The 24,577-nt window shown below is 42.8% G+C and overlaps 1 long non-coding RNA gene across 1 annotated transcript; it reads right to left on the bottom strand.

The window, feature by feature from the left end:
- Positions 1-9: 9 nt before the first annotated feature.
- Positions 10-24,377, bottom strand: LOC121113125. The gene is made up of 3 exons (XR_005857927.2): positions 21,835-24,377; positions 21,288-21,353; positions 10-1,792 (listed from the first exon to the last, which is right to left on the bottom strand). It is a non-coding gene; the product is annotated as an uncharacterized LOC121113125 (long non-coding RNA).
- Positions 24,378-24,577: the final 200 nt, after the last annotated feature.

Genomic DNA, 24,577 nt, shown 5'->3' with positions numbered 1-24,577 from the left:
AACCAGATGACGTATCTTCCGTGATGTATCTTCCTTCTCTGACCGTGAGGTCCTCTGGGATACGTAGTTCTTCTCTTTTGTCCATGATGTTATGATGTGGAATACCAATAGCAAAGTTACAAAACCATGATATTTTCATAACTCACTGACTTTACCATAAAGACATCCTTCCTTTCCACAGTGCCTATTTCCTTACAGGGGCCAGTATTTCAGCAGAGAAATGGAGAACAAATTAGACTTGTATAAGTACTAATTTGTTCCAGCTAGGTATCTGAGGTGACAAAGGAATTCAGTTCAAAATTTAGCCAGGGATTTGGAAAAAATGAGTGGTGCCAGCATTCTTTTTCAAGTCTTTAGTAATCTAGTTTTATTCAAATGTAGCTGCTCTTTTAGTAGGAGGTTGAATAAGGTCAACTCCTATGGTCTTTTCCTACCTGAATACTTCCATGTATTTAAAAGGTCATGGCAACACACAAGTGGCTGAAAATGGCAAACAGCCCATAATAATGTATTATCTAGGAACAACCCAAGAAGTATTCTGTACTGTCTATGACTGCCCTTCTCTTCTGAGCTTTTAACTGGTTATTTATGTTTTGCTTATTCTATAGCCACAACTTCAAAAACAAAGCAGAGGAAAGGACATAGAAGGAAACAGCTTAGACTAGTCATATCCAACCCATGGCCTGTGGGCCTCATGTGGCCCAGCAGCAGCTGACAGTGAAGCCTTGCCCCTGCCCCGCACCATCTGCCTACTGCTGCCACTATGGCTTTGCCCTGCCAGATGTCCATACCCCGCCCTGAGAATGCACCCATCACTCAGCAACAGCCAAATGTCAGTGCTCTGTTAGCACTGTCTGAGCTGAAACCAGGGCACAGGGAGGACACAGTGTTGTTCTAGCTCCAGTTACTGCAAATAATTGCATGCATTTTGATACGTTATCTAAACACAGCACTGTGAACAGCAAAAAATATTCAGCTGTGCTTTCCATTTTAATAAAGGAATTTGAGAACAGGTTTCAAGATCACCTAAAAAAAGTCCTCACTTTTTTAGTACATTTGTAACTTCATTTTCAGTAGACATGAATACATTACCTGGGAATTTTTAAATGGTGTGTATAAAGTTGCAATCAGAATTCAAGTCAAAGATCTGACCATGCTGCTTCACTCTCATAAGCACTATGTTACCAGAGAAAAACTTTCCTCCCTTCATAATCACTCCTTATTCATGTCATCACTTCTTGGCAGTACATATATTTGTGAACAATTATTTTCAAGGATGAAATACAGGAGTAAAAAATGGGGAACCGTGCAGACTCAGATTGCACAGGAAGTATTGCAGAGACAGAAGGGGTGGCTCCAGACCACCTCCCTGCTCCAGGCAGCCACACACTCACATAGCTCACCCATTGGTTCAGGCTGTGACCTTAGAATTCCACTACACTCCACCCCTTCACAGCATGAACTAATGACTGAGCAGGTAGGGGGTGAGCCCCCACAACGTGGTGGCCCAAGACACAATGCACATCGTGAAGCATGCACAATACTCGCCACAGTGCAGAATGTCAAGACAATAAAGGCAACCATTGGCAGTTTTCTCAGTGGTTCTGCTGGGCCAGTACTTGATGTTCCTCCTTGAGGAATATCTTCTTCAAGGACCAGTAGCAGTTCTGATTCACGCTCGCCGGTTCCCAAAAGTTCAGCACTGCACCTCAGGGTGGCATGATGCTTCCTCATGGACAATGGAGCATTCTGGAGTGATGCTGCTCCTGCCGGCCATCCTGTGAACTTATAACTTCAAGGGGAGAAAAACAGATGTTTAATAGGTATGAGGAGTGGTAGGTCTGCCCTCTACAGTAGGATACAGGCTGTATTTCGGTCTGAGTCAACACCTCCACCTGTATCGGGGCACATCCTGGTCTTCGATACCATCCCCTTTGGCCTGATACCTGTGACTGAATCACTATACCACGTACCAGAGGGGGGGGTTCTAATTTGCCACATGGACACGATTAATGTCCCCTTTGCAAAGAAAACAGGGGTGTCAACTACTACCTCTGCTGCCCATGCACCGATTACTGATGGGTTTACTGATCCCCCAGCCTCTAACAATCTCCCCCAACGTGCAAGCAGATCACACCATTTTGGTCCTGCTTGCACCTTCCAAGGCCTTGTGTCTCCCAGGCTATAGGTCCTCAGGGAACAGATGATTCATGGTGCCAACATGTGGCTTGAGCGACGTGTCCTTGCCTGTAATTTGTGTCCTAAGAGGGGAGGCCCAAGTTGCCTGCAACATTCTTACAGCACTGCGTCTGCCATCTCTTGGTCTCTCATTCAAGTCTTGCAGGGATTCATAAAGCCTCTTGGTCCACCCCTGCAAGGACTGTGAATCTGCCCTCAGAGCAGCCTTCAGGATCCTGTTATATCTTTCTATTAGGCCAGCTCCCATTGGATTGTAGGGCAGGTGAAACCACCATTCGATGTTATTGTCTTCAGCCCACTTCTGCGCAGTTGCACCTGTGAAATGTGTACCTTGTTCACTCTCAGTGACCTCAGGAGTCCCATATGACACCATCAACCTAGTCAGAGCTTTGATGGTATAGGCTTGTTTTGCCATTGCTACAGGATAGGCTTGCTGTATCAATCCACTCGCTGTATCAACACAAGTTAGGGCATATCTGGCCCCCTCATATCAAGGAAGGGGATCTATATAATCAATCTGCCATCGCTGTAATGGGTTATGTCCTCTAGCGAGATGGGCCGTAGTTTCCAGCAGAGGTCTTGGTCTCATTCGTGAGCAAGCGTCACAGTCCTGACATGCCTTGACAATATCTGGTAACTGTATGGGCAACCCCCATGTTTTAGACGCTGCCCACGTGGATTTCTGTCCTGCATGTCATAATTTCTGATGCAGCCAGTGGGCTATGTCTTCTGCTGATGTACTTCCCAACCATTGGACTCGAGCCAGTGTGTCAGCTTCATCATTGCCTGGTGACTGTAAGGGTTGATGTCCAGAGACATGGTATGCTTGTACGGTTCTGTGCCTAACCACATTCCATATACCAATCCATATATGTTTGCCCCAGATCGGTCAGGCATGGATCATCCAATCCTGAGTGGCCCACTGTGCTATCCAGAGTGTGAGCTCCCAACAGACTGCCCAACTATCCGTGAAGATTTCAGTGAGCTGTTGCCAGGCTCGAGTTATCACCATCCACACAGCTCGTAGCTCAGCCCACTGGCTACTTTCTCCATCTCCTTCTTCAAACCATATCTTTTCAGTTGAGGGATAGTACACGGTAGTTCGCCACCTTCTTGGGTTCCCTCTGCTGGATCCATGCATGCACCAGGCATCCTCTGGAATAGAGTATTTCCCCTCCTGTACAGGACTCTTCTCTGGGCGTGTAACCACTATTTCCTCGGGTGTCTCACTGTGATATGTTACTGGCCCTTAACAATAGAGGTTAACAATAACCTCTGCAGTCTGAGTTATTGGTTCTACTGCCTGCAATGCAGAATAGGTAGCCAATAACTGCTTTTCAACCATGCTGTATCTCTCCTCTGCTTCATGCCAAATCTGCGACCGGAACCCAATTGGGATTCAAACAGAATTCTGGCACTGCCACAGACCCCAGCCAAACCCTGCTAGAGTTACATGAACATCTAGTTCAGCTGGAAGGGTTGGATCAAATATACCTAGCGCCTGGGCATGTTTAACAGCTATTTTTGCTTGCTGGAAGGCTTCTTGTTCTGTTCTACCCCAATCCCATACTTGGCCTTTTTTTGTTAATCGATATAAGGGTTTTAGCAGTTGTGCTAAGTGGGGCACAAAGGATTGCCAGTATCCTAATATACCCAAAAACTCCTGCAACTGCTTCGGTTTCGTGGGAACCGGGAACACTTGGATCTTCTCCATGATTGCACTGGGTAACACCTTAGTCTTACCTGACCAGACAGCACCCAGGAATTTAACTGATAGCCCTGGTCCTTGTACTTTTTGTGGGTTTATCGCCCATCCTTTTTCTTGTAAATAAGTAATTAATGATGGTACTATCTTCTCTAATGCCTCGATTGAGTCACATGTTAGCATCAAATCACTGATGTAGCGGTACATTTTGACAGTAGATGGTTTGTAACGATTTGCCAAGTCACGTGCCACTAAATTATGACAAAAAGCAGGTGAATGCACGTGTCCCTGAGGTAGGACTTGAAAAGTCCACTGCCTGCCCTCCCATGTGTGTGCAAACTGGTCTTGAGATTTCCTTAGCAATTGGAATGCTGAAAAATGCATTTGCTAGATCCAGAACGCAGTGGTATGTTTCTATTTCTCTACTTAATGTATCCATGAAGGAGGCAGTGTTAGGTATGGCAGTATGGATCGGCGGCGTGACTTTATGTAGGTCACTGTAGTCTACTGTCATTCACCACGTACCATCTGACTTCCTGACTGGCCATATGGGGGAGTTGTATGGGCTGTGTGCAGGTCCAATGATCCCTACTCTCTCCAGCTCCTGCACAGTCTTCGTAATTTCTTGTTGCCCACCCGGGAGTCTATACTGCTTTGTATTTGTGATCCGGCGTGGTTGTGGCAACCAAATAGGTTCTATTTTTGCATGACCCCTTATGATTGCCTGCACCGCCCAGATACTAATACGTCTTTCTCTTAATCTGAACTCTCCCATAGTGGTTTGGAGAGTCAGATGTGGCAGGATGTCTATCCCCAATATGTACTCTGGAACTGGGGTGACAGACGCTGTGTACTGCCAGGGTGGTAGATGCCCAACCCCCAGTTTCTACCATGTTTGGCTTACAGGGATCATCTGCCCCCCAAACCCACTTATCATTGCCTTAGAGCCTGAAAATTGGTTTGGGTCACCATATATAATTGATGTTTCTGCCCCAGTATCTACTAGGGCCATAACCCACTACACATTCTTTCAGGACCAATGAATCATTAGTTCAACACAGGGTCTCCAGTCCCCTCTGGAGGCCCTAGTCTTGGGGAATTTTGGCTCCTCCGTCATGCCATCAGCTCTGCAATCCCTGAGTCTTTTTCCTCTGATGGCTCGACTGTGGCTGCCCGGGCCACCTGTGGAGGTTTACGTTTTTATGATGGGACTATGAAGTCTTCTAGATTCCACATGTTTTGTGGAATCCGTTCTATGAGTCTAACTCCTTCCCTTTTAGGGGAGCGTTGGAATCTCTGACTGTTTGATAACTGTTTCCATAGCTGTAATAAGACCTGATTAGGCTGTCCATCAATCTTTTGAAATTGAACTCCTGCCCTAATCAGCTGATTGAACATTTATTTTCTTGAGACCCTGATGGGTCCAGATTGATCAAAATCCTCCTCACAGATTGCCTCCTTCATGCCTAATTCTCAAATGTAGTTTTGCAAGTCCTCCATAGAGGACCATAGGCTGGTATTTAATGGTATATCACTCTTATTTGTCCATGCTGCACAGCATGCAGCCATTAACCATTTAATCAATGAATGATTTTCTTCACTATGTTGGACTGCATATATCCTCTGCCTGAGGGCAGGGTGAGTGGTAATGGATGTCAGTTTTGAAATTTCCGATCCATTCACCATAACGCTTTCTGCCCCCATATCATATAATCAGAGCAACATGCCGGCACGCTCTCTCTCAGTTTTTGTCTGAACTGCTGTACTAGATCCATTAATTCAGCTGCCGTGTATGGGCAAGCTGTTACATGTAGCATAGTCTGGGCGGGGAGCCACTGGTCAGGGGGCAGTGGCCTATCCTGCATTTTTTTTTGTTTGTTTGTTTGTTTTGAGTTACAACAGGTCAGATCTCAAAGGGATCTGGCTCTAGTAGAGCCTCAAGATCCGACTTTTTAGTGCTTTCATGTGCAGAGGCCAGTTCATGTGGATTCTCTTGTACAGGGTCCCCAGTAATTTCTAGAGAGAGATTCTGGATTTTTTGTACAGGAATGATAGGATTAGGTTTTTTCCCTCTCAAAATTGCTACCTGTCTTTCCAGTTCTTCAACACGGTCACACAGTAGTTAATTTTCATCAGTGCGAGCTGCTTCAGTTATATTTAGCCAGTTCAAGGCCATCAGCAGTGGCCACACCACCGTGGAGGCAGCAAATTGTCATTCTGGAGTAGTGAGTACGTTTTTGTTGAGACTATTGAAATACTCAGCCAGGTGGGCTGGGGACTCCTGAACATTTCCTCTGTCCTGTAAGGGGCCCCATTTTTCAATGATACAAGCAATCCCGTGATACGGGGATCCTAGGAACTGGCAAAACTTCACTCATAGGACTAGCGTTTCCCTGTCTAAACCATCCCATGATATTGTTCAAAAATGTCATGGTAATTATTTCAAGAGGCTTATAATTTGGTATCTTTAAAGATATTTGGCTGCCTGGCTCACCAAAATGTAGAACAAATGAAGGCAATGACGGAGCCTTTATTTGAGAAGTAAGCACAATATGAAAAGATATCAAAAAGGAATTAACTCACCCCTCCCAGTAACAGTTTGGAGAAAGGGACAAGCTGAGGAATGTGACCCTCCCCCATTTGTACCATTGCGCTGCTGGAGAGAAGGGCGGGGGGAAAGGGGCACCCATGCAGACTCACATTGCACAGGAAGTATTGCGGAGACAGAAGGGGTGGCTCCAGACCACCTCCCTGCTCCGGGCAGCCACACATTCATGTAGCCCAAAGTTCAGAATTTGACCTTGGAATTTCACTACATGAGCTGTCCCTGAAGAACGGCTGTGAGCAAGTAGAAAGCTTATGGGTGAGAATTAGAGACTGAGGCAACAAAGAGAGCATTCTGGTTACTATCTTCTACAGGCTGTCTGATCAAGCAGAGCCTTTTGATAAAGCCTTCTTCCTACAGCTACAGAAGATGTTGTGATAGCAGGCTCTCATATCATTGAGGATTTCAATCACCCTGACAGCTACTGGAAAAGTTACATGGTGAGCTGTAGGCAATTCAAGAGTCCCCTGGAATGCATCAAGGATAACTTCCTCTGCCAAATAACAGACAGTTCCAACAGGGAGGATGTAATGCTAGAACTGTCACTCACCAATTCAAGTGAACTATTTGCTGAAATCAAGATTGGAGGCTTCCCTGGCTATATCGACCATACACTGGTGTCCTATATCCATTGAGGGATATATAGGACAGATAGAAAGTAAAATTAGAATGCTATATTTTAGGAAAGCCAAGTTTCAGCTCTTCAGGGAGTTAGTCAACTAAACCACCAGGGAAATTGCCCTCAAGGACAAGGGAGTAGGGAAGAGATGCAGTTCCTTAAGAAAGCTTTCCACAGGGCGTGAGAGCTCTCTGTCCTCAGGTATAGCAAATCAGGAAAGAAAAGCGACAGACCAGCATGGTTGAATCAAGACCTGCTGGTCAAACCGGAGAAGAGGAAAATGCACAGGTAGTAGAAACAGGGATAGCTACCCCAGAAAGAGTACTGGGGATTTTGCTAGGCTGTGTAGGGTTGGTGTCAGGAAGGCCAAGGAAGGGACTTGGGAAGAGTTGTAAAAAAGAACAAAAAGGGTTTCTACAGGTACGTAGAATCAGAAATCAGGAAAGGAAAGACTGGGAGGGCATATCCCCCACAGTGAGCAATATAGGCTGATAACAACAGACAAGGAAAAAGCTGAAGTTCTCAACAATATTTTTGTCACAGTCTTTACTGGCAACTACTCTTTGCACACTCCTTGAGCGGATCGCCAGTTCACGACCACCTGAGAAATTTCAACATCTGTAAGTCTACATATCTCAATGAGATGCAAGCCACAGCCCTGAGGGAACTGGCAGATGTAGTTACCAAGTCACTGTGGATGATATTTCAAAAGTCATGGTAGTCAGCTGAAGGCTGATGGCTTTAAAAAAGGTAACTTCACACTCATTTTTAAGGATAGAAAGGGACACAGGGAATTACCTACTCGTCAGTCTCATCTCTGTGCCAGGGAAGATCGTAGAACGTATCTTCCTAGAATTTAAGCTAAGGGACATGGAATAGAGGGAGGTAGTATGGGACAACCAGCATGGCTTCACGAGGGCAGATCCTGCTTGACCAACCTAGTGGACTTCTATGATGATGTAACTGCATAAATGGACAAGGGAAGAGCCACTAGTGTCATCTATCTGGACTTCAGTAAGGCCTTGACATGGTCCCGCATAACATCCTTCTCTCTAAATTGGAAACATGGATTTGATGGGTGGATCATTTGATAGAAAAGGAGCTGGTTCCAAGATCATACTCAGAGAGTGGCTCAATGAGATGCTGAAGATGAGTGACAAGTGATGACCCTCAGAGGTATGTATTGGAACTGATCCTCTTCAGTATCTTCATCAGTGACATTAACAGTGCATGTGAGTGGACCCTCAGTGAGTTTGTGGATGACATCAAACTATGTGGTGTGGTTAACATGCCTGAGGGACAGGATGCCATCCAGAGAGACCTAAACAGGCTTGAGAATTGGGCCTAGGAGACCCTCATGAGGTTCCCCAAATCCAATTACAGGATCTTATACACAGGCCATGGCAATCCTCACTATCAATACCAGCTGAGGAACAAAAGGATTGTGCACAAGGCTGCTGAAAAGAACTTGGGGTATTGGTGGATGGCAAGATGGGCATGAGCCAGCAGCATGCCCTCACAGCCCAGAAAGTCAATTCTATCCTGGGTTGCATAAAAAAAAAAAAAAAAAAAAAAAAAGGCCAGCAGGTTGAGGGAGGTGAAACTACCCTTCTGCTCCGTGCTGGTGAGACCTCATCTGGATTACCACATCCAGATGCGGAGTCCTCAGTACAGGAGAGACGTGGACCTGCTAGAGTGCATCCAAAAGAGGAGCGCAAAAATGGCCCAAAGGATAGAATATCTTCCGAGATAAGATAGGCAGAGAGAGCTGGAGTTGTTCAACTTGGAGAAAAGAAGGTTCCAGGAAGACCTGATAGCAGCCATGCAGTATCTAGGGAATCATAGAATAGTTAGGGTTGGAAGGGACCTTTAAGATCATCTAGTTCCAACATGCCTGCTATAGACAGGGACACCTCTGTCTGGACCAGGTTGCTTGAAGTCCCATTCAACCTGACCTTGAATGTTTCTAAGGAGAGGGCATTCACAACCTCACTGGGCAACCTGTTCCAGCACTTCACCACCCTCACAGTAAATAATTTCTTCCTAATATCTAGTCTAAATCCACACCCTTCCAGCTCAAAACTATTTCCACTTTTCCTGATGCTACTGGCCCTTCTAAAAAGTCCCTCCCCAGCTTTCCTGTAGGCCCCTTTCAAGTACTAGAAAGCTGCTACAAAATCATCTTCAGAGCCTTCTCTTCTCCAGGCTATGGAGTCCCAGCTCTCTCAGCCTGTCCTTGTAGGGGGGTGCTTTAAGAAAGAAGGGAACAGTCTTTAGGAGGGTCCATTGTAATGGTTTAAAGGGGAAATGGTTTCAAACATACAGAGGGGAGATACAGATTGGGTAAAAGAAAAAGGTTTTTATACTATCAGGGTGGTGAGGCACTGGAATAGGTTTCCCAAAGATGCGGTGGATGCTCTATTCCCAGACACATTGGAAGTCAGGCTGGGCTAGGCTCTGAGCAACCTGATGTAGCTGTAGATGTCCCTGTTCATCACAGAGGAGCTGGATGAGATGATCTTTAAGGGTTCCTTCCAACTCAAACAATTCAGTGATTTTATAAAAAGCTTTTTACATTTATGAGGCAATGATACACGCTGAGTACTTCACCTGAGGAGGCAGCTGTTAAGGAGAACAGATCTGTAGGAAAGTAGGATCCAGGAAGAAGGGCAAATAAACTTTCTGAGAATGGCAGGCATCAAGAATGATACTCAAGAATAAGCAACAGGAAGTACATGGCAGAGTAGGTGCTTATCCTGGATCAGCCGGCACAGAAAGCCAGTACCATGCCTACCTTCTTTACTTCTTCCTACTCTTTTCTTTGCCTACTATTTCTTTAGAGAACTCTAAAAAAGCCATGCTGTTACTCCTGTACTCCCCCCAAAAACGAGTGCAAGGTGCTTGTCTTACCAGCTGCTTATGAAATATTGCTCCTATAAAATCATGAACAGATTTAACACATGAAAAATTTGAGTGCTCTTACTGCTTTAAAGTGAGACTGCAGATCTCAAGTTCTGACTCTGATGACAAAGTAGAGCTGATTAAAAAACAACAGCAATTCCTATTCTTTCTACCTCCCTTCTCTCTGACAAAAGAAAAAAAAAGGACAAAACTCTTAACCTCACCACTTCATATTTTCTCCCTAATATATTTTTGTGTGGTTTTCTTTTCAGAAAACTTTCTGCCCTCCTTGTATTTGTACCACAGAAGAATTTCAACAAACCTTTTTGTTTGTGTCAGAGGTGAATGAATCTAGCCTGCAGGAACATATGCCAGTAATTTGATGCTCTGAAGGTTAATGCAGAATTTTGATGAATGAATCTTGTGTAGAGCAAGGAGGGAAAAGGGAAAGCAATCTCTGCTCTTATGTCACAGGCAGTGTAAGAGTCTCATCTGACGGGTAGAAAGTTATTTTCTGTTCATGAAGTACATCTACATCACCCCAAAACAGCAATGACTATCCTTAACCCTATGAGCATTCTATACAAGCTGCACCTGAAGGTTAAAGTCTGCTCCTCTACACAACTGTTTGCAGGAATGGGGACAATATATGGTCCGGGTTTTTGTTTGTTTGTTTGTTTTCTTTGTTTTTTGTTTTTAATAACTCCTTTAAAAAAGTAGGGATAGCATGTATATTTGGAACATATTCCCTCTACCTCATTTTTACTGTGGTAAATTCTAACCATTTTCAAGACAGCAAGGTCAAGTGTACCTCAGCCTCTCTTTGACAATCCTAAAACTTCCAATGTTTTGTAATGTGGCATTATGAAATTATGTCAGTTGATCTTCAACGAAGACATTTGGGTTTCTAATTTTAACAAGAGCTAATTTTCTAAACAATAAAATGAAAAACTTGGTGAAGTTAAAAAGAACACCACCCCAGAGCACGCTACTCTATCTGCATTTGGCATTTTCACACCTCACCTGAAATTACCTAGAGGACATTGACAAAAAAAAAAAAAAAAAAAAAGAAATACAGTTCTGCATGCTTGTGATGCACTTCATCATTCATGGTAGGGTAGGAATGATTAAAGCTCAGGACAATTTAAGGCAACTTAAAATATTTATGCTTGAGATTATCTGAGGATCTTCTTAACCTACCTAGCAGCTATTAGATGACATACAGCAAGTGAGATAGAAAATTCTGACTTTAATTAGAAGAGCCTTATTTTCTCTGGTCTTTTTCTTCAAGCACTAACAGAATTGGAATTGCACCATCAGCAACAGCAATAACTCTAAAGATAGGATGGGATGTTTGCTGAAATTATCACTACTAAACGGACATTGTTGTGTTGTCATTAAAATAACACCCAGAATATCAATTAATTTTAGTATTCTCCCAGTATTTAACACTATTTGTAACAGGTAGCGACGAGAATTCTAAATAAAAAGTGGTCCTTGAATTCAGCTCTTCTATTCAGAAAAGCAGTGAGTCAGCACCACTAGAAAAACATTGCTGAAAACACCTTTAACATTTGATTAAAAAATTTAAGGAATAATTTTGTTTGTTTTCTTTTAAGTATGTTCTCCCTGTCTGGCCAAAATTAGAATGAGAATCTATATTCTGTTGTTCACACTGGGATTACTCCTTCTTCAGAAAGGTCCATGGAGTAATGTAGATCTAGTGTGGCTCTCCTAAGGTCTACATAATTCTTGAATATACAGACCAACTAAACAACTCTGAAATCTCACTGGCTGAGTTTTTCCTCTATTTGTACTGGTAACAGCTTGAGAAAAAAAGATGAGCTAACAGATTAGGTCAGATTGCATAATTTGTACAGAAATCTTATTGTTTCTGTTATGCAGAAGGGTCCCATGAATTCATGTTCCAAGTAGGTGACTCTCATTGGCTTAATATTGGATAGCATTAGATTAATATTAGTACCCTGTCATTGGATTAGTACAGATAATTGCAACTCTTTCACAAATCTCTCTCCGAGTGGTTTAGGCCCATATCATCAAAAGCTTGTGTACATTGTCATAGAGTGAGAAGTCTTCGTAGCCACGATCTCATGGTAAGTCCAAATCTGTAGATCTAACTTCACTGTTAGTTGGAGGTGCATTTCTTTGGAGGATTCTATCCTGTATCGATCATTGCACATCTCAAAAGAATCAGTAACTAAGGATGGAGATTGAACTAAATAACTGAATATTACCTAAATTATACATAGTGCCAGGGTATTCCCAACAGTCCTTTAAATACATATTTGGGATACAATTTTTAAAGTACTTAAACAATGAGTAGATGTCTAAATTTTGAAAGAAATATACAGCAGTCAAAAACTGATAAGACCTACTAAATTATATTTTTCTAAATTTCCATGAAATGTAGAACCTAAGCTTCTTTAATATCTTTATTTTACTTAGATTTTACTTAAAGCAAATTAAAAAAATGCTGATAGACAAGATTCTCTTCACATAACTGAATTCACATCAGTCTCTCTTCAAGCATCACTACATGGTCGCTTCTTCACTACAAAAGTAGCTTCGCTAACCATCATGAACAATAGCAAAGTGAAACACCTAAAAGAAATTTGTAAGGAAGAATCAGGACGTCACCATTACCTTCTTACCTCCTATCTCTATGAGCAGAGGCATTTCACTGATGTAATCTGTAGAATATAAACTTATAGTGAAAGGTACATATATGAACATCTACAATGGAAATTGTACCTTTGCTGTAAAGTTAAAACCAATAAACATGTATTTGATGTATGATATGAGCTGTCTTCCCAACACAGAAAAGTTCTACAGCCTGAAAAAAACACCAGTAGATTCATTACTATAAATAACTGACTTAACTTTCACCTTACTGATTTGACTTTTCTCCTTTCTTAAAATAACTGTCGTAGTTTCAGCTGAGGCATAGTTACTTCCTTTAGAGTATCTTGCACAGTGCTATTTTTTGGTTCTAGGAGAAAGAACAATGTTAATAACTCAACGCTTACAGTTATTTCTAAGCAGTGTTGTACAGAGCTAAGGCCATTCCAGTTTCTCAATAAAGAGCTGAAAGGGGACAGAAACAAAACAGCTGACTTAAGCTGGCCAAAAGGATATGCCATACTGCATGACATCATGCAAAAGGAGAGTTTGAAAGAGGTTGGAGTTCACCAGGCTCTTCCACTTGCTCAGGAGCTAGCCGGGCATTGGTTGGAATATGGTGAACAATTGCTTATGTATCACTTGCTAAATAGATTAATATATAAGTTACAATCAAAAAGGTGAGTGCAGTGGAAAAGCAATACAGAAGAGGAACAGCAAAGGAACTAGCATGGATGGAATGGTGTTGCAAAGGAAAAGCGCTCACCCATGTCTAAATATATAGGCTTACAAAAAAGACACCTCAAGAGAGAAATCTCCAACCAAAGATCCTTCTACACTGGCATTCACCCCTTAAATGAGGTCTATGAGAGGTGGAGCCTGGCTCCACCCCTTCTGGTTGCACAGGTGAATTGCCTTCACCTGTGTTCCCAGGGCTGACCACGTCTTTTTCCCCAGGTGCTGAATCAGTGGTTCAGGCTGTGACTCATCAGTTACCATACAATATACCTATGTAGTCATAGCTATTATCCATTTCCATTTCTCTATTTTAGTGAATAGTTTTATCTCAACCCACGAGTTCTACTTCTTTCCTTCCCTTCCCCTTCCCCTTCCCCTTCCCTATTCTCTTCCCCATCCCATTGGGAAATGGAGTGCAAGTGAATGACTGTGTGATGCTTCACCACCTGTTGAGTTAAACCACAACAGTCCATTTGGCACCCAACAAGGGGCACAAAGTATTGGGATAACAGCAGATCTGACCAGAGCTTGTTAAAACAGAATGTTGTAGTAGTTTGATAATTGCTGTTCATGATACTAACTTTTTCCCTACTAATGGGTCTCTTTGAGAGTCTTCTTGTGAAACAATATTGTGTAGCATCGTGCTTGCTTATTTTCCCTGTGGCATTGTTTGACATCTCTGGGGGTTGGATTAAGATTTTTACTCTGCTGTGCTGTGTTCTTGGTTTATATTATGAAAAGATTGGCAGCCAAGAAACTAATGTGGTGTGTGAATTCAGCACTGCAATTGTTTTTGGGTTTTGGAAACAATATTACTAATGCTATTAATAATTATATTCTTTGCTTTGTCTTCTTGGGGAGCGAGGCTATGGAGAAGACAGGGAAGAATGTTTTCCAACTGTTTCTCAGCTTCCTTTACTCTTTCATATCTATGTTTCCCCTAGACTAGTTACAATAACTTCTGAAAATTTTGAATATCCTTCGGATGCTCAGACTAGCACACTCCTATTACTGTGTGTCATGAATGTGTTCCTGGTTGTTTAAAATTTAACAGTTTTTTAAGAATAACACCCAGAATTCTGCTCCAAAGCAGGATTATTCTGAGTGGAAGGTAGTATGGGATGGTATGGGCAGGCTCCTAGGGTGGTGGGCACCTCCAGTGGTTTGGAACTTCACCTTTGAACAACTGTAGTATCCTGAAAAACTAGTAGAATATTTGGAACAGGTCTGCTGTTGCCCTGGAAATCCTAATGAGGCACAAATTACTGCAGCACACTGTGGCCTATCCTATACCTATTGAGCTCTGTTCAACACTATTCAGGATCCTCGAGGTATCCTTGCAATATATGGATGATATCATTCTGTAGGGCAACATAGCAGAAGAAGTTTTTGAGAAAAGGAAGAAAATAACTCAAAACCTTCTAAAAGCAGTTATTGGCTACCTATTCTGCACTGCAAGTGGTAGAACCAATAACTCAGACGGCAGAGGTTATTGTTAAAACAATTTTGCTGATCCAGGGGTGGATAAAAGACCTCACCTACATTCCTAGCACCAGGGTGGCCCAATCACAAACCGTAGCACACTGGGTCGCCTACCTTAGTCAGAGAAGCCACCTGTCATTATCTCCACTGAAAAACTTCAAAAGATACCTGGGCTGGTAACATATCACAGTGAGACACCCGAGGAAATAGTGGTTACACGCCCAGAGAAGAGTCCTGTGTAGCATGGACAAATAAGAGTGATATACCATTAAATACCAGCCTATGGTCCTCTATGGAGGACTTGCAAAACTACATTTGAGAATTAGGCATGAAGGAGGCAATCTGTGAGGAGGATTTTGATCAATCTGGACCCATCAGGGTCTCAAGAAAATAAATGTTCAATCAGCTGATTAGGGCAGGAGTTCAATTTCAAAAGATTGATGGACAGCCTAATCAGGTCTTATTACAGCTATGGAAACAGTTATCAAACAGTCAGAGATTCCAACGCTCCCCTAAAAGGGAAGGAGTTAGACTCATAGAACGGATTCCACAAAACATGTGGAATCTAGAAGACTTCATAGTCCCATCATAAAAACGTAAACCTCCACAGGTGGCCCGGGCAGCCACAGTCGAGCCATCAGAGGAAAAAGACTCAGGGATTGCAGAGCTGATGGCATGACGGAGGAGCCAAAATTCCCCAAGACTAGGGCCTCCAGAGGGGACTGGAGACCCTGTGTTGAACTAATGATTCATTGGTCCTGAAAGAATGTGTAGTGGGTTATGGCCCTAGTAGATACTGGGGCAGAAACATCAATTATATATGGTGACCCAAACCAATTTTCAGGCTCTAAGGCAATGATAAGTGGGTTTGGGGGGCAGATGATCCCTGTAAGCCAAACATGGTAGAAACTGGGGGTTGGGCATCTACCACCCTGGCAGTACACAGCGTCTGTCACCCCAGTTCCAGAGTACATATTGGGGATAGACATCCTGCCACATCTGACTCTCCAAACCACTATGGGAGAGTTCAGATTAAGAGAAAGACGTATTAGTATCTGGGCGGTGCAGGCAATCATAAGGGGTCATGCAAAAATAGAACCTATTTGGTTGCCACAACCACGCCGGATCACAAATACAAAGCAGTATAGACTCCCGGGTGGGCAACAAGAAATTACGAAGACTGTGCAGGAGCTGGAGAGAGTAGGGATCATTGGACCTGCACACAGCCCATACAACTCCCCCATATGGCCAGTCAGGAAGTCAGATGGTACGTGGTGAATGACAGTAGACTACAGTGACCTACATAAAGTCACGCCGCCGATCCATACTGCCATACCTAACACTGCCTCCTTCATGGATACATTAAGTAGAGAAATAGAAACATACCACTGCGTTCTGGATCTAGCAAATGCATTTTTCAGCATTCCAATTGCTAAGGAAATCTCAAGACCAGTTTGCACACACATGGGAGGGCAGGCAGTGGACTTTTCAAGTCCTACCTCAGGGACACGTGCATTCACCTGCTTTTTGTCATAATTTAGTGGCACGTGACTTGGCAAATCGTTACAAACCATCTACTGTCAAAATGTACCGCTACATCAGTGATTTGATGCTAACATGTGACTCAATCGAGGCATTAGAGAAGATAGTACCATCATTAATTACTTATTTACAAGAAAAAGGATGGGCGATAAACCCACAAAAAGTACAAGGACCAGGGCTATCAGTTAAATTCCTGGGTGCTGTCTGGTCAGGTAAGACTAAGGTGTTACCCAGTGCAATCATGGAGAAGATCCAAGTGTTCCCGGTTCCCACGAAACCGAAGCAGTTGCAGGAGTTTTTGGGTATATTAGGATACTGGCAATCCTTTGTGCCCCACTTAGCACAACTGCTAAAACCCTTATATCGATTAACAAAAAAAGGCCAAGTATGGGATTGGGGTAGAACAGAACAAGAAGCCTTCCAGCAAGCAAAAATAGCTGTTAAACATGCCCAGGCGCTAGGTATATTTGATCCAACCCTTCCAGCTGAACTAGATGTTCATGTAACTCTAGCAGGGTTTGGCTGGGGTCTGTGGCAGTGCCAGAATTCTGTTTGAATCCCAATTGGGTTCCGGTCGCAGATTTGGCATGAAGCAGAGGAGAGATACAGCATGGTTGAAAAGCAGTTATTGGCTACCTATTCTGCATTGCAGGCAGTAGAACCAATAACTCAGACTGCAGAGGTTATTGTTAACCTCTATTGTTAAGGGCCAGTAACATATCACAGTGAGACACCCGAGGAAATAGTGGTTACACGCCCAGAGAAGAGTCCTGTACAGGAGGGGAAATACTCTATTCCAGAGGATGCCTGGTGCACGCATGGATCCAGCAGAGGGAACCCAAGAAGGTGGCGAACTACCGTGTACTATCCCTCAACTGAAAAGATATGGTTTGAAGAAGGAGATGGAGAAAGTAGCCAGTGGGCTGAGCTACGAGCTGTGTGGATGGTGATAACTCGAGCCTGGCAACAGCTCACTGAAATCTTCACGGATAGTTGGGCAGTCTGTTGGGAGCTCACACTCTGGATAGCACAGTGGGCCACTCAGGATTGGATGATCCATGCCTGACCGATCTGGGGCAAACATATATGGATTGGTATATGGAATGTGGTTAGGCACAGAACCGTACAAGCATACCATGTCTCTGGACATCAACCCTTACAGTCACCAGGCAATGATGAAGCTGACACACTGGCTCGAGTCCAATGGTTGGGAAGTACATCAGCAGAAGACATAGCCCACTGGCTGCATCAGAAATTATGACATGCAGGACAGAAATCCACGTGGGCAGCGTCTAAAACATGGGGGTTGCCCATACAGTTACCAGATATTGTCAAGGCATGTCAGGACTGTGACGCTTGCTCACGAATGAGACCAAGACCTCTGCTGGAAACTACGGCCCATCTCGCTAGAGGACATAACCCATTACAGCGATGGCAGATTGATTATATAGATCCCCTTCCTTGATATGAGGGGGCCAGATATGCCCTAACTTGTGTTGATACAGCGAGTGGATTGATACAGCAAGCCTATCCTGTAGCAATGGCAAAACAAGCCTATACCATCAAAGCTCTGACTAGGTTGATGGTGTCATATGGGACTCCTGAGGTCACTGAGAGTGAACAAGGTACACATTTCACAGGTGCAACTGCGCAGAAGTGGGCTGAAGACAATAACATCGAATGGTGGTTTCACCTGCCCTACAATCCAATGGGAGCTGGCCTAATAGAAAGATATAACAGGATCCTGAAGGCTGCTCTGAGGGCAGATTCACAGTCCTTGCAGGGGTGGACCAAGAGGCTTTATGAATCCCTGCAAGACTTGAATGAGAGACCAAGAGATGGCAGACGCAGTGCTGTAAGAATGTTGCAGGCAACTTGGGCCTCCCCTCTTAGGACACAAATTACAGGCAAGGACACGTCGCTCAAGCCACATGTTGGCACCATGAATCATCTGTTCCCTGAGGACCTATAGCCTGGGAGACACAAGGCCTTGGAAGGTGCAAGCAGGACCAAAATGGTGTGATCTGCTTGCACCTTGGGGGAGATTGTTAGAGGCTGGGGGATCAGTAAACCCATCAGTAATCGGTGCATGGGCAGCAGAGGTAGTAGTTGACACCCCTGTTTTCTTTGCAAAGGGGACATTAATCGTGTCCATGTGGCAAATTAGAACCCCCCCCTCTGGTACGTGGTATAGTGATTCAGTCACAGGTATCAGGCCAAAGGGGATGGTATCGAAGACCAGGATGTGCCCCGATACAGGTGGAGGTGTTGACTCAGACCGAAATACAGCCTGTATCCTACTGTAGAGGGCAGACCTACCACTCCTCATACCTATTAAACATCTGTTTTTCTCCCCTTGAAGTTATAAGTTCACAGGATGGCCGGCAGGAGCAGCATCACTCCAGAATGCTCCATTGTCCATGAGGAAGCATCATGCCACCCTGAGGTGCAGTGCTGAACTTTTGGGAACCGGCGAGCGTGAATCAGAACTGCTACTGGTCCTTGAAGAAGATATTCCTCAAGGAGGAACATCAAGTACTGGCCCAGCAGAACCACTGAGAAAACTGCCAATGGTTGCCTTTATTGTCTTGACATTCTGCACTGTGGCGAGTATTGTGCATGCTTCACGATGTGCATTGTGTCTTGGGCCACCACGTTGTGGGGGCTCACCCCCTACCTGCTCAGTCATTAGTTCATGCTGTGAAGGGGTGGAGTGTAATTGTAATTGTAATTGTAATAATCATCTGACCATGTTTCAGTGATGGCAACCCTGTAATAGTCTTCTACTTGCATGTTGGCTCCCAGCACTCTGTTTCCAAGACCGTGTGTGTTGATGTACAGGCACTTCAGTTGCACAGACAGCCATGCTATCTTCTTAGAGGATAACTCCTTAATTCCTTTGAAGTATTCCTTGAGTTTCCCTGTTGCCTTCTCCTATTGTCTCAGTAGTTTCTGGCTCATTGATGCAAGATTTCAAGTGTGGTTCAGTGTTGTCAGCACATCTCAGGACAGTAGGTTGAGGGCACCCTAGCACACTAGCACCTTCTCCCTCTAAACTAGTTATGTTGCACCACACCTGATCATGAGCAGTCTCACTAGTAACCCCTTCCCAGTTCAAACCTCATTTAAATCCCTGCCAATGAGCCCTACTAGCTTTGTTCCAAGGACCCTCTTCTTGTTCTGAGTGGGGGAAGTAATTTTATGCCTGCAAACCCAGCCACACATAGGGTATTCTGTTATTAAAAAAAAAAAAAAAATAAAAAAAATGGTATGGTTGATGGATGATGCAACAAAGCCAAGTGTTAATAGATGACAAGCAGTGGCTCTTCCCTTGTCCATTTATGCAGTTATGTCATCATAGAAAGCCACTGGGTTGGTCAAGCAGGATCTGCCCTTGGTGAAGCCATGTTGGTTGTCCCGTATGACCTCTCTCTCTTCTACATGCCTTAGAATAACTTCCAGGAGGATCTATTTCATGACCTTCCTTGAGACAGAGATGAGGCTGACAGATCAGTATTTCCCTGAGTCAGCCCTTCTAGCCTTCTTAAAAATGGGTGCAGCGTTGCCTTTTCCAGTCACCAGAGACTTCAGCTGATTACCATGACTTTTAAAATATCATCAAAAGTGGCTTGATTACTACATCAGTCAATTCCCTTGGGACCCTGGGATGCATGTAATCAAGACCCATGGATGTTCGCATTCATCAGGTGATCATGAACCTGATCTTTGCCTACAGTGGGAAGGAATTGCTCCACCAGTCCTCATCTACAGAACCATCCATTTGACATCTGTGCAAAGAGTAGTTGCCAGTGAAGACTGAAGCCAGAATTTGTTGAATATCTCAACCTACAAGTAATGTCTCCTATTTTGTCATGTTAGTCCATGATATCAGACATGGATGTTGGTAGTCTGGCAAGTAGGGGTTGAACCTTCCCAACAGTATTGCATTATATTTTGCTGCCATGTGACAGATGGCAGAAGAGGGGCAGGCTGACAAAATAGTGTCTAACGTGGAAGTTGCATATGAAGTAAAAGCATGTCATAGAATTCCTCCATGCAAAAAAAAAAAAAAAAAAATTGTACCTATTGACATTCACTGACACTTGCTGAAAAAAGGGGATGTTAGCACAGTGATGCAGTGTGTGGTATATTTCAGGAACAGTGTAATAGTAGCTGTGAAAATGTGGGACATCTCCACTAGTACAGATTTTTATGAGCCTAGCATGCAGGCTCTTGTTCATCCCTGGCAGAAATGAATAGCTAATGGTGGTGACTATGCTGAAAAATAATGCTTTGTAGTTGGCAATTTGCTCTGTCAAGTAATATTATTTTGCTCTTTGTATCTGTTGTAGTTTCCATGAAAATAAATTGGAGACATTACTTTCAGAGCAACAGTAGCAGTTAGCAACAGCTTTTTAAAGCTTGGGGTAAAAGGTGCAACTGAAATATTTCAAGAACTAAGTTGTTTGATCATATCTAAGTAAACACCCAATAAGAAGTGGCAGACTTGTGGCCCAATTGGAAAACAGTGGTATTTGAAGCATTTGATTCACCTCATTCATCGTTTCAACTAAATAAATGTCTTTAAAGATCTAAATTCTACTTATCATAAAAAATTCTTTGTCCATAATGTGCCTCCAAAATTTTCCTATAAGTTAGGTTAGAATATTTTCCTTCAGATAAATTTCCAGTTGATTTATGCCTGAGCAAGAGAAAATTATTATTACCTAGAAACAAAGATGAAGGAAAAGTTCTTATTGAAATTAATAGTGTGTCATCCTCAGCAATATGCTGAATGTGTTTAAAATCCTGATATAGCACATAGAATGAGCAATGAGAGTGATCGATATACTTACAGAAGAGGTAGTACAAAACTGCATTTCTCCTGCTCCTCACCATTCTGCATGCTTCCAGTGTAGTCACTGCAAATGCATAGCATGTTTAATATGCTGCCTGTTGGCTTTTTTTCTTTGCCTACAGTGATAGCTGACACAGGACAGGAGCAATTCTTGGGAAGAAAGCAGGGGAAAAACTGAAGAAGTAATATTTCAAAGGAATTAAAAAAATAAATATTTTTTTTAAAAAAAGCACACCGGAGCAATTTATTGTGCAATTTATTTCATGGATGTGTATGGACATATACACAAACACAGATGCACATACACACTGTTATTCAGTCTATGCTTTATCTCACCCAGGGTCTGTGTTCATTTTTACTCCGAAGTCACCACATTCCTTTTGTCCCCTCTAACAAAATCAAAGCTTTCTTTTGAAGTTGCTTTCTTTACGGTGAGCATGTTTTCTCTGCCTAGCTTCTTCCCCCTCTCCCCCCCTCCTTTTTTTTTTTTTTTTTTCTTGAACTGTAGGACCTGTGACAAGAAAATGAAATACAAAGAATTTCACCTGTGTGCTGGATTCAAGCAGAAAGCTGAGGTCTGTTGTCTGCACGATCACAATTATTTTGACAAAAATCTTGTTGGGAAGATAAAGACAGTGACAGATGATGGGACTCTTGAGCTCACAATCAAGCCTAGCAGCTGCTGCCATTACCAGGACAAGACAAAAATAGCCTCATTCATCTGTGGTGTAAATGCATCGATGTCAGCAGATGAAACTGTCTCAGAGAAATGTAGGTCTGTCTGATGTGAGGGAGGATAAGCAACATCAAAAAAAAAAAAATGCAGAGCATTTCAGTAAATACGCAAACTGCAATCTAAAATGCGAATTCTCTAGCTTTTTGCTCTGAACAGTCCTGTAAATAAAGAAAGTTCTCCATTTGGAAACGTTTTCACATATAGCACTGTATTGTTTCTGCATAAAGCCTTCCATGTCAACTGGCTAATTATTAACGTTTTTGCTATTAAAAATGCATCTTCCACAGAAACAAGAACCTCATTTTGTTGGGCATGAGATCACTATTTGAGGATTTATGTATTAGATTAATTAGCAATTGGAACAAGATTCAGTCTTTCACACAGATTCCACTCTCTCATTAACAGTCTGCGATTAGGTACTAAATCTCAAAAGACAGTCCTGCTATTTACTGTTCTGTTTCATGCAGAACTGATACTTCTGATATGTTTAAACACAAGTGATGATGTCAGAATGGCCAACAATTAAAGACAGTTTGTAATGACTGGTTGTAATGTCACTGCTGATCCTAACACTCAAAAACAATAATCTTTCTTTTTATTTTTTATGAAAAATTAAAACACTACAAAAGAACAAACAAGGTGAGAGTTTGGAAGAATATCTTTTTATACTCATATTGTTAATTCTATTAACTACAGTATTAATTTGGAAATTATTTCTTGGAGGTCTTTGTGCACCGTTGTTTCTGGAGAATGAATCTCCATTGCAGAGGGGAGGTTTTAACCTACTTTGTTGAGATTTTGTATAGCCCCTAAGAATGAACACTGCACAAGATTTTTTTTCTGACTGGCGTGATGTCAGAAAGGCTTCAGACTGGCCTTGTTCCCAGTCCCAGCTGCAAACAGCAATTCAGGAGGAGCTGATGAACCTGCCAAATCAAGTTGCAAGCATTCCTCAGCAGAGGAGAAAGGGAATATCTGCACAGAGGTATGCACTTGCTGTGGACCAGACAGCCCCAGAAGCTCTGGTGATAACGCCACAATCACACTGCTATGGACTCCAGCACCGGGGCTGGCTCATGTCCAGCCTACTCCCAGCATCTTCACAGAAGATACAGTCTCCCTCTTGTACTTCTCTGCACAGATGGGCTCTAATTAATTCTGTGCTTAAAGTTTTAAAAACTACAGTCATATCCTGGGTAGGCCATTTTCTTTCTCTTTCCTCATTTTTGCCATCACCAATAATAATATTCTCCTCTGACATAACTGCAGAAGCAGAATTCAGGACATATTATCCCTCTTCAAAAACCTCTCTCGTTTACAAGGAAGTTAGATATCCCAGCTGCACTGACAATTAGACTTCCAGTTTTGGTCCCATCCAAGGAGAACATTTGATACATATGGAGGGTAGGATTCAGGTTTGACTTTGCTTATACCAACAAAACTAAGGTGCAAACCCATTTTGTTAATGTTAATTGCAGAAGTTGCACAGACTTCAAATTGGGTTCCAAATTGGATTCCTAATGAAAGGGTTAATAATCTGTATTTCAAACAAGGCACTTGGTACCCATCCTGAGCAAAGATGCTGAAATTTTAATCTCAGAGATTATATTTGCACTTAGCTTCATGTGATCTTTAATTAAACTTCACCTAAGTGATTATCTCTGTACTTATTCTTTTCAATTTAAAGAAACAAAAAAAAAGACCTTTCAAAAATGTAAAATTTGGCCTCTATTTAAGGCTACTTGCATTCTGTGAATTGTGCCCTTTGCATAGATTGTGATTACCTGTAACACTGAACTATTATGGATGACTCATAAGGAATATGAAGGTACAAGTTCTTAACTTAATACTTTAAAATACTTCTATTTTTAATATCCAAGGACATGCTGGTTAACAAAAAATCAGAAACATATATTGCTGAAAATATTCTTACACCTTGTTTGACCAGTGGGGGACATTATGTATGGAAAGAGGGCTCCAAGCTCCCTTGCGGGTGCAGCAAAAGAGGTGTGGACTCCTTTGCTGGTGCAGAACAAAGAAAGTTCATTGTAGGTGCTTACCACTTTTTGTACCCACTCAACAACAACAGGTCAAATGTAGGAGGCAGGCGCCTAGTGTGTATTTACATCTGGCTCAAGTTACTGCTGTGCTTATTTACTCATTAACAAAGTAATGACTTTCTTTATCCCACAATTACATACCAGGTGTTACGAATCTGGTAATCTCAATAATATAATATATCCCACCCTTCAGAATCCAGTTTCAAGAAATAACTGACTATTAGAGAGGAAAGTGAATGTATTGTCGATGGTTTACGGGCTGGTCCGACCCAGTTCTGTGACTAGTGGGGCGGAGGGATTTTTTTTTTTTTGCAAAATCCGTGCCTCCAGAAAAGGGAAACAGGGCCCCCCCCCCCCCCCAAAAAAAAAAGGAATAATTAAAAAACAGAGAAGGATTGTCTGAGAGCTAAAGGCCTTACACTAATACTGAAGCCTTGCATGCAGTCAGGAGCAGCAGTGAGACGATCCGAAAGCAAGCACGACAAGATGAGA

Source organism: Gallus gallus, chromosome 2 (assembly GCF_016699485.2).
Source record: "Gallus gallus isolate bGalGal1 chromosome 2, bGalGal1.mat.broiler.GRCg7b, whole genome shotgun sequence".
In the NCBI taxonomy this organism is placed as follows: domain Eukaryota; kingdom Metazoa; phylum Chordata; class Aves; order Galliformes; family Phasianidae; genus Gallus; species Gallus gallus.
The sequence above is the reverse complement of the archived record's forward strand: the minus strand, read 5'-3'. Positions and strand labels throughout refer to the sequence as shown.